Genomic DNA, 11,740 nt, shown 5'->3' on the forward strand with positions numbered 1-11,740 from the left:
ATAAGGGTTGATATCAGGTATCGAGGTATTTATCAGTTTAGTTTTGTTATATTACATCAGCATCTTACACAAATCAGATTAATATGTCAAGATCTGGAATGGTGGTATTTGAACGTGTTTGAGCTTTTTGTTTTTTTTTTTTCGAACGTTCCCAACGCCACACTTACCGATCATCCGAATCATGGTGGGGCAATATGTGTAAGGAGAATACCAGCTACAGAAAATTTTTCAGCCAGTTAAACAATATTATAACTAAATAAATTATGCATTTAAAAAAGAAATTATTCGACTTAATAGCTTCAATATTCATGCAAAAGTCAATATTACAATAAAGGGAATTAAAATCAGAACACATTTTGCTAATAGGTTCACTAGACGAATAGTTAGGTAAAAAAATGTATAAAATATCGATTGTCTAAATGGAACATTTATTTTAACTGATGCAACAAGGAAGCCTGATGGTACATCTCCATTTAATGTTTTGTAGACCATAATTTAATTAAGCATTGTACGTCGACTTTTTAGAGTTGGTAGTCTGATTAGTTTTAGTCTGCTAGTGTACGAGGGTAGTACAAAATTATCATTCCAGTTCATACCCCTAAGGGCGAAGAGTAAAAATTGTTTCTGTACCGATTCAATTTTGTCACTATAAATTCCATAATGTGGATCCCACACTACGGAACAATATTCTGATATAGGTCATACTAGTGCAGTAAATAGCTGTTTAGTAACATAAGGATCTGAGAACTCCTTAGCCCAACGTTTAATAAATTTTAGGACCATAGTTGTAATATGGTTATTGAAATTTAATTTTGTATCCACGAAAAGACCAAGATCGACAAATGAATCGACTGTCACGAGTACTGATCCACAAAGACTGTATTGTGTACGCAATGGAGATCTTCTAGAGAAGCACATATGTTTACATTTCTTTAAGTTAAGGTCCATATTATTAATGTTGCACCATTTGGATAGTGAGTCTTAATCATTTTATAGTAATGTAACTTGAGTTAGTGACTTATAAGTTAAGTATATCTTAACATCATCAGCATACATAAGTATTCTATAGTTATGAATTGAAGAAGGCAAATCATTCACAAATAATAAAAACAGAATAGGACCAAGGTGGCTACCCTGAGGAACGCCAGATGGTACTGTAATAGGCAAAACATTAAAAGTAATTTTTTCTGTTATGAGCCTTTCAAATAATTTAGGTATTGTACAAGTTCCGATACAGGCGTATGGACTTGTAGGGGTTCTAAATCAACAGAGTAGTTTTAGAGCCGAAATTAATTGTTGCCCAAAGTCGAACAGCAACAACACTTTATTGAATATAGACAACACAACAAGTATTCAGGCGATACTTACGTGTTGCTATTGGGAAACTGGTGGTGTAGGTTAAATGAAACACTTAGTTTATCTTTATAGACGCAGGCGGTCTGAAACTTTGGTTTTATTTTATGTTTTATAATCTTTACGGCAAAATTGCTGCTTCTGTTCTCTAAGCTTTACCGATGATTGATTCTCCTTGATTTGACGTTGATGACATTTTATATGGCGCCAATAAATACAAATTGTCGAGGTTTTTGACAGTCATCGGAAGTAATGTCATATAGGCTCCAAACCTCGACATGCCGGGCCCCTTGCACTGGTGCAAAATTTAGTAATGGCTGATGGATGTGAAACAATAGGTTATGTCGGCTTCTGGTGCAGTATTTTATAGAACATTGTTAAAGTTGATTTGCCTCAAGTTTGATAAACAAAACAATTTTCAGCAAGCTTCTCAACGTCCACTTGTTCATCTTCTTCGCCTTCTCCAGAGTTTGAAACCCAGCATATTGTAGCCAAATATGCGCATTTGTGCAGATTTATTTTTTCGTAAGCAGTTCTTGATCCAATTTATTTTTAGACTCTGGAAAGACTTTGAAGCAGACCATACTCCATATGGTATATTAATATAAGTAAAATTCAAGCTTTAGATTCACTTTTTTGGCTAAAGTGAAACCTTTTTAAAAAATAGGCTCTTGAAAGTATTTCTTTCAGTTCAATTTTCGCCTCTAATGGTCATATTTTGTATTTTTAAGCTTTTCTGGCTAAAGCGTAACCAAGTTCTTGCTGAAGGAATCAGCTCAATCTTTCCATCTTACCACCTCTAGTGGTTACATACATTTGTAAAACAATATTTAAAATTTATTCCATAAAGGGAAGTAAAATATGAATGTAACATTCTCTGAATATTAATTTTATTTCGAGTGACATTTGTTTATGAGTCACCTCTAGTGGCTCACGAATACATTGTTTTATAGAAAAGTTCTTTAAAATTACCACCTCAAGTGGATAATTCATTTTATTTCACCTTTAAGATTTTTTATGTTACCCATCCTTATTGTCATCTGTGTATTTAATCTTGACTTTTTATTTGTTTTTGTTTTGTTATATTTAATAGCCACCTCTAGTGGATATTATGTTTTTGCTACTTTGCAGGCACCTCTAGTACTTGCATCTTTATTGTAGAACCAGTATAACATTGATATAAGAGTATCAATTTTCACCTCAAGTAACATTCACTCTTCAAATCTCTTCTCATTACACGGGTGATTCGCCAATACCTAACCACCAGTTAATGTGTCAACGACACTAGATCCGTTTGGAATCATTGTTGCCACAAGGGACAAAATAAAATATATTTTATATTCTTCATAAAATCTTTCATATACAAACTACAACTTTTTCTTTATTCTTCATCATTTGTACACATACTGATACAATCGTTAATGAACATACAATATTTGGTCTTCAATACACTACATCATTTTCAACATCACTTTTCCAAGTACAAGTATCAATACAGTCTAATGAAATTGTACTTTTAATATAAATCAATTCATTAACATAATTCCACATCTCGAATTAGTAGAACATTTCTTCTGTTCAAGTCGAACAATACTCTTTTATTGTTTTATGCCTCTTTTTGTTTTATTTGCCATACTTTCCATATTTCTGTTTTTATTTATGGGTCCATAGATATACCATCCAAAGATGGAATTTTGAGCTATCATGCTCCCAACTACATTTCTTTTAGTTCCATTTAAAATAATGGATGGTATCAAATCACTGCCGATTAATATCGGCAAGTTTCAAGTTATGAACTTCTCTCAAATTTGAAATATTATATGATTTATTTGGAACTGAACTAGTCAAGTTTGGAATGACTACGACATTTGCTTTTATATCGGAGTTACTTTTTTCTCCACACAATGTAATGCTACACATTTCATTACTATGAGCTACCACAGACCCACTAAGTCCACTTATATTAACATTTGATTGAATAGTTTTAATACCAAGTTTGTCTTTGATTTTTCTTGTTACAAAAGATCGTTTAGATCCGGTATCTAACAAAGCCCTTACAGTTAAGCTTTTCCCAGCAGTTTTAATTTTAACCAACGCTGTTGGCAACATAACGTCATCATCACTCATTGATAAATGCGTTTCTGTATTATGAATTTGGACTGCATCATTGGAAGTACATGGCATGTCATCTGTCGTGACATGTGATATAGTTTGTCTATTTGCCTCCGAGCGAGGACTTTGAGAAGCACGTGTTGGTGAATTCGTACTCGTTGGAAATTGTGGCACATTCCCAATATGCAACTTCGTATGGTGCTTCTTCTTGCAATATAAGCATCTATGCATACTAAAACATTCTTGTGTTACATGTCCACTTTTAAGACAATTATTACACAAACAATTCTTCTGCGAAAATTCAATTCTTTCATTCACTGACATATTATTAAATCTTACACAGTTCTTCAGTATGTGGTTTTTACCACACATGACACATCCATTAGATAGTGTCGTATGCGCATTTTGATGCGCTGTTAATGCGTATTCAACATTGGTCGGAGGTACTTGTCTTCTAAGACTATCGATTCGCTCAAGAACTCGATGTCTGTTTCTTAGGAAATCTTCCATTTGAGACCATTTGGGTAGCTCTGAATGTGATTCGAGCGATTGTTCCCAAAGGGTCAAAGTCTCAATTGGAAGTTTGGTTGAACACAAATAAATTAATATCGGATCCCATTGATCCACTTTTACATTGTGTGCTTTCAAAATAGCTAGACAGTCGCTAACTGTGGATTGTATTCTCTTGATATCTTCACTAGATTCAACCTTTGCTGGCGAAAGATTGAATAAAATTTTCAATTGGTTATCCACTAATACTCTTAGATTTTCGTATCGCAATGATAATGCTTCCCACGCTAACGAAAAATTTTGATCACATAAAGGGTACCGATCTACAATTCTTCCAGCTTCGCCCTTGGTTTTATTTTTCAAATAATATAGTTTTTGGGCAGAAGTGAGTCTGGGATGATTACCATATATGGCCGTAAACATATCTCTAAATGTTGGCCATTCTTCATAACTTCCGTAGAAGTCTTGAGTGTCACAAGGTGGCACTTTAATAAAAATTTCCGACATATCAAAAGCAGCTGAGCTGTGAAATAGTGACGGATTTGTAACTTCGCCTCTAGCGGTATTATTTTGATTTTTGTCTTTTCTATTTTTCAATATTTCTAATAAATTGGCCTTTGTCGTTTGATACATGTCTCTGACGGACTCAAACATCTTTTTGGCTTTCAATTTATATTTTTTATCTTCCTCATCTTCTGTTTCTACAAAAAAGACACATTCAAATGCACTGCGTACATTGTGCCAATCTTCATCAACTGATTCTAACTTCGTTTCTATCGTATCTATAGAATCTGAAAGATCTTTCTCTGGAGTTTTTCCCAGTTTTTTGCACGTTTGAATAAGGCTATCAGTTTCATATTCAAATTTAGCACAGGCTCCATTTTGATACTAATATTGATTTATTTTATGTTTTAATTTATATTATTATTGTATTTATTGAATTGTATTATTTAATGTTTTATAATTTAATTGTTATTATTTATTAATATTATTCTTTTGTTTTGTACAATCAAACTTTAACTTTCAATTTATTTATTAAAAATAAATAAATGAAGTTAATTCTGTAGGATTTTTTTTTTGTTTGACGTAAAAACTTAGGCTTTTTCAATGAAAATTTAAATTTTTTTAAATTTTGTTGAAAAATATATTTTTATTTATTTGAACATTTTTATGTTATTTGTTAATGTTTTATATGTATGTATATATTTTTTATTAAATTTATTTTATTTTTATATAAAATTATGTGGTTTTTATTATTATATTTTACGGATTCACTAACCGTGCTATATTTGATACGTTACGTCAGGCAACTTTACGTTACGTCGTTTACTACTTTACTTTTCTCAGCACACCAAACGATCGATGTGGCAACAAGTGATAAGTGACAGATTTATCTATACAACATAAACGTATGGCAATACTTGTTTATATGTTGTAAATGAGAAAATGAAAACAAAATAAAACAAAATGATGTGAAAAAGTGATGAGTGAAAATGATTTTTTTTTAATAAAACAATTATGTTTTTGTATGTGTTAAATCTGATTAATACACTGACAAATCTGCGATTCTTTCCTTTTATTTCAATTTGCTGTGTTTATTTGTTGACTACTGTGTTTGTGTGTACAACAAAAAATGCAAAAGGCGTCACATTCAGACACAGAATATGGGCAGAATTTCTTAATTTTTTTTTTTTTCAAACAAATTTAAAAATATTTTGTGTTTTTGGCAAATCAGCCGATTCGTTTTAAAGGCTTCGAAGGACCATGTACAAGTTCCGATACAGGCGTATGGACTTGTAGGGGTTCTAAATCTACAGAGTAGTTTTAGAGCCGAAATTAATTGTTGCCCAAAGTCGAACAACAACAACACTTTATTGAATATAGACAACACAACAAGTATTCAGGCGATACTTACGTGTTGCTATTGGGAAACTGGTGGTGTAGGTTAAATGAAACACTTAGTTTATCTTTATAGACGCAGGCGGTCTGAAACTTTGGTTTTATTTTATGTTCTATAATCTTTACGGCAAAATTGCTGCTTCTGTTCTCTAAGCTTTACCGATGATTGATTCTCCTTGATTTGACGTTGATGACATTTTATATGGCGCCAATAAATACAAATTGTCGAGGTTTTTGACAGTCATCGGAAGTAATGTCATATAGGCTCCAAACCTCGACAGGTATAGCACTCAATTTAGCTATTCCTCTATAATTTGAGACTTGGGACAAACTACCTGATTTATGAAGAGGTATTAGAAATGATTCTTTCCATACAGAAGGGAAGTAACTAAATTTTATGGAATAGTTATATAGTACTGTTAATGGAATAGCCAATGTAGTTGAGCAATATTTTAAAATACTGCTTGGAATGCCATCGGGTCCAGGGCAATTATTTATTTTCAAAGAGCGTAAACCTTTTAAGACTTGAGCACTTAGAAGGAATGGTATGGATATTGTACTAACCGAGTTTATCTGGTACGGGTACGGACTATTTAAATTACAAACATGGTCTGAATATGTTGATGAAAAAAAATTTGCAAAACATTCTGCTATTTCCTTGTCAGTAACAAACTCTTTATTATCGCTTTTAATAACAGAGGGTTTAGAGGAAACCTTACGTTTCATATTAACAAATTCATAAAATGACTTTAGATTTGTTTTAAATCCAACTTTAACTTTTTCTAGATATTGATTTTATGCAATACGAGAACCTAATGTGAATTTTGATCATGCTATAGAATAATTAGCATAGTCAGTAGTGGAACCGGTTTTCTTAAATTTTCGAAAAAGTCGATTCCTGGAATTTTTTAGAGATACCAATTCAAGAATGATCCATGGAGATCTGTCAAAATTTACAATACGGATTTTCGGAACACATTCTAGTAAGAAATTATTTAGAATGGAATAGAATTTATCCAGAACTACGTCGAGGTCTGAGGAATCCTTACAAACGCAAATAGAGTTTCAGTTAAATGAAGATATTAATAAATTAAGTTTTTGAAAATTAGTTTTCTTGAAACAAAACATTGTTTCATAAGAAGGTATAAGTTTCGTATTCGTTGACGAATCATATTCCATTGATATCAGCAATGTTGGATGATGAATATCTTCGGGAACAGAAATTGGAAAATGACGGCATAATTCGAAAAAATGAGGATCATTTACGAATACTAAATCAAGGTTCCTACTGTTAACATTTAAGATATTATTAATCTGATACAAATTAATTTCAGAAGAACGGGTAACTATGTCAATAATCCATTGGTTAGAGAGTGAAGGAGAATTTAGAGGAGTCAACGCATCGGAGTCTGGTAACGCAATCCATTTAGTTGACGGTAAATTGAAATCGCCTAGAACAATTAGGCGATCAGAATCGGATAATTTTGATACGACTGTATTAATTGCTAATAAATGTCGTTTATATAAAATAAATTCGGATGAAGGAGGAATATAGGATAGTGTAATAAATAATTTGAATTTTTTTAAATCAATGCTAATTGCTATAATTTCGATATCATCAAAATCAGACTGTTTAGTCCGCACTATAGGGACTTGGTGGAAACAAGTGTATGTAGGCTCTCCCAATGGAGCCAGTACGCCCAATGCATACGAGTGGCCGTCAATAGAAATGAGAAGAAATAAATAAAACACAATAGTTTTAGTAAGAAGGTTGGCTCAACTGCCGGTGTTTATTTATTGGTAAACAATATTACCTTTCTACAACGATATGTAGCAATGCTTACGATAAAGCGCGGGTAAAAGTTGCTTGCGATTCAAGCCGTCGATCGATCTTTTTTATTTTGTTTATTTATTTGTTTTTATTATGTTGTGTGTTGACATCTGCATAGATGCTTCAAAAGGGCGGTTGTCAAGTGAATATTCGTTGAAATCTCTCATACTATTACAGGGGTGTAATAAATGGGAATGAGGAGATTTCAACGAATATGTCTATGCAATTCATAGGACCAATATAATGAAATAATCAATTCTAACTTAAACATTTGCCGCCTCCCTTGAAACATCCAGATGTTTTAACAAATACAATGTTAATCTATGTAGAATTAATATAATTTTTAATGACTAATATAGGAAATAAAGCAATGGCATAGTGCAGGCGTGAGCAGTACCTTTTACATTTTTTCTTTCAATTTTTTTTTCTTTTTTAGCATATCATTTTTTCAAAAACATTCTTACATGCTAAACGATGGGCCATGAGGGACCCCGGGCCATTAGGGACCCCGCGGTAAATATGGCCATTAGGGACCATGGGATAAGCTTACAAACTAAACGATCGGGCCATTAGGGACCCCGGGCCATTAGGGACCCCGCGGTAAATATGGTCATGAGGGACCATTCAAGTGACTGGGCCATTAGGGACCCAGCTGTTGTGCAGATCACTATAGACCTGGCTAACGAAAGGGCCATTAGGGACCCCGCGAACGATAGTGCAACGTGAGCTAACGTTCGTTATGTTTGGTTGGGGCGCTTTACAACTATTTTTCCGTACGATTTACGAAAAACCAAATTTAAGTGACAGGACCCGTAACAATCCATCCAAACGATGTGTTTTGAGCGAGCAGCGAACCAGACGAAAGCCGAAGAGAATGATGTTTAATTATCTTCGGGTACAAATCTGCTCCTATCAAAATATCTACTGGGCGCGATTCGCCGAATTGAGGATCTGCCAAAACTATATTCGACAAATCCGACTTAAGGTCCGAAGTGACCGAAAAGGTTGGAAGATTTCTCGATATGGAACCTACTACCAACGCCGAAGTCTCAAAAGTAGACGACCTGTCACCACGACTACGAAGTTTCAACGAACAAATTTTATGACATGTAGCTGTGACAGTATCATTAGCTCCAGATATTGACGATTTATTGGATTGGACCTGGAGTCCCAGATCCTTCTGAAGTCGTTCCGAAACGAGGGACGACTCAGAAGCGGGGTCGATCAACGCCCTAGCAGGAAAAGAAACACCTTGGTGAACGATATTCACCAGTGCTGTTCCTAATAGAACTTTTCTGCCTGACGTGGAAGGATTGTCGTACTACATTATCTTCCGATGTCGAAGGAGTGCTAAAAGCTGAGGAAGAAGTACAACTACCATTTAGAGTTCTAGGCCGAAAAGTGGAAGCTGAAGCAGACAACTTCGAACTTCTGGGAGTCACAATTTGACTCGGACTGCTCACCATAGAGCGATCTCTGTGCAACAGAGTGTGATGTCTCTGGTTGCACTTTCGACAACAACGACTAGCACAATTTTTGACTTCGTGTCCCTTCTGAAGGCAATTCACACACAAACGATGCCTTTTAACCAATTTGTATCTCTCCAACGGTGTACAATTTACAAACCGCTGACAAATATTTAATTTGTGTTGTTGCTCTGAACAAAGAACGCAACAAGAATTAGGAAACGAACGAAGAGATGCCGAAAAGTGTTAGGGACTGGGAGAAGAGTGAGGAGAAGTAAAAGATTTAGGAGACACTTTACAAGTCGAATTATACAAAGTGCCAACACTTCTCATTTCATGCAAACACAGAAGAGTTCGAATTCTCTCTGTCAAGAATGCATCTAATTCTTTCCAAGTTGAAAGACGAGATTTATTTGTCACACTTTGCTCCCATAAAGCGTGTGTGATCTTAGGCAATTTTTGTAAACAAATGAAGACCACGATCGGATCCCAGTTATCCGTTGGTACATCATAAATTGCCATTGCAGAAAGACAACTAGTGATCCCACGTTGTATTGATTTTAGTCCCGAACTAGTTTCCTGATCTAGTACAGGAAGCGAAAACAATGATTTCAATTGGCTGTGGACAAGCAAACGTGGATTATCATATGTGGAATTCAATTCATTCCACGCAAGATTGAAACTCCGATGAGTCAACGGAAACTTCGAGACGATTTCTCGAGCCTCACCACTAGTTTTACTCACCAGATGACACAAGCGTTCAATATCTGTCAACTGGGAGTTATTTATGTAAACCGCACTAAACAAGTCTCTGAAAGTGGGCCAATTTAGAATTTTTCCATCGAAAACCTCAATCTCCACAGGGGGTAACGCAAGATTATGAATGCTATCAAAATTTGAAGAGTCAACAAAAAAGCTCGAGCCTAATCTAGGATTCCCAATACCAAATATTGTGGAACTAGTTGCTTGGGTGCCCACATCTTGAGAGGTGTGATGCGGCGAGCTCTTGTTTTTAACATGTATATCACAAGACTGTTTTTCAGAAGAAATATTGCCTGGATGTTCCGTTAAGGAATCTACCGAACTATTTTTCAATGAGTTCAGGGACAATTTAAAAGAACTATTAAACTTTGACAACAAACTATTTATCATTGAAGAACAACTTATATATTTATTATACGACTCCTCATATATGGAGTTAAGATTTTCAGGATTTTCTACAGACGAGAGGCATTTACTAAAAGTTTCCTGAAAGTTTTTCCACAATTTCTCAATTTCCTCACTCCTAACTTCGAGAGCATAAATGTCAAGTTCGTCTTCCTTCATCGCACCGAAATGTGCAGTGAATCTCACTATAGAATTGGAAGCTCTGAGGATCTTTTCTTTAGGGGTGAAAGCCATATTAACGAAAAACAAAGAGAAATCAAACCAACAATATGGTAACCACAGGATAAAATAAAGCTAGCAAATTTGTAGCCACAAAGAATAATGCCAATAAATTAATTTACTTTCCAGAAAAGGATAAATTCTCAAACTACCAATTGTAGCGTGCTGATTTAAAATCGGAAATCTGAAACAATATTCAAAATCCCATAAAATTGCACCAAATTACTCTAAAGAAAATCAACCAAAAAATGCAATTAACAACTCTAAGGGTCTAGGAACAACCTAAGAATCCACAATAGGAAATTAAAACAATATTTATTATTTAATATTTAAATTCCAAAATGTATGTAAATTACCAATTAATTTATCCACAATTTGAAACTATATTCAAATTTCAAAAGCAAATCGCAACAGAAATTTTAAAACAATATTCAAAATGCCTGAAATGCGCTATTTAAACTACAAAATTATGTAAATTATTATTTAATTTACAAAATTATTAGCGAAAATGGCACTATACGATATTAATTTTGCAGTAAAAATCAATAAAATTATCTAATGTCAACTAAGAATCAACAAACAACTACCGAATGTAGCGTATATTTGTGCAATAGTGCAACAGGAAATTTGAACAATATCAAAATTTCAGACAAAAATTACAAAATTCGCTAAAAATATGTCTAAAATACGCCGTTCACAAGAAAACGTCCAATTGTAGGGTGCATGCAATATCAAATTTATACAAATAACCACCGAATGTAGTGTATTTGCGTCAAAAAATTCAACAGGAAATTCGAACAATATCAAAATTCCGAAAAAATCACAAAATTCGAGTAAACAACTCCCTACACAAGAACAAATCCAATTGAGCGACTGTAGGGTGCGCGCAATATCGAATTTATACAATTAGCCACCGAATGTAGCGTATTTATGTCCAAAAATGCAAGGAAAATTTCAAACTATATTGAAATTCTAAGAAATTATATGCATCGCAATAAATATGTTTAAATAACTCCCTACACAAGAAAAGGTCCAATTGACCAATTGTAGGGTGCACGCAATTCCAAAATGTCCAAAAATTTTATTAAAAAGTTCCCTGACACCGATTTATTATATTTACCATAAAATATACTAATATGTGTCACAGTACTAATTTACTGACCGGGTACTGTGTAATAATACA

At 33.9% G+C, this 11,740-nt stretch overlaps 1 long non-coding RNA gene across 2 annotated transcripts; it reads left to right on the top strand.

Moving 5' to 3' along the window:
- Positions 1-1,913: 1,913 nt before the first annotated feature.
- LOC141397801 (uncharacterized) lies at positions 1,914-7,466 on the top strand. Of its 2 annotated transcripts, none has more exons than XR_012411509.1 (3): positions 1,914-5,501; positions 6,661-7,155; positions 7,209-7,466. It is a non-coding gene; the product is annotated as an uncharacterized lncRNA (long non-coding RNA). The 2 variants fall into 2 exon arrangements; XR_012411510.1 differs by having other exon boundaries at positions 1,914-5,455.
- The last annotated feature ends 4,274 nt before the right edge of the window (positions 7,467-11,740 follow it).

The sequence above is a fragment of the Musca autumnalis genome, unplaced genomic scaffold, assembly GCF_047663935.1.
Source record: "Musca autumnalis isolate F117 unplaced genomic scaffold, ASM4766393v1 scaffold_3, whole genome shotgun sequence".
Classification (NCBI taxonomy): domain Eukaryota; kingdom Metazoa; phylum Arthropoda; class Insecta; order Diptera; family Muscidae; genus Musca; species Musca autumnalis.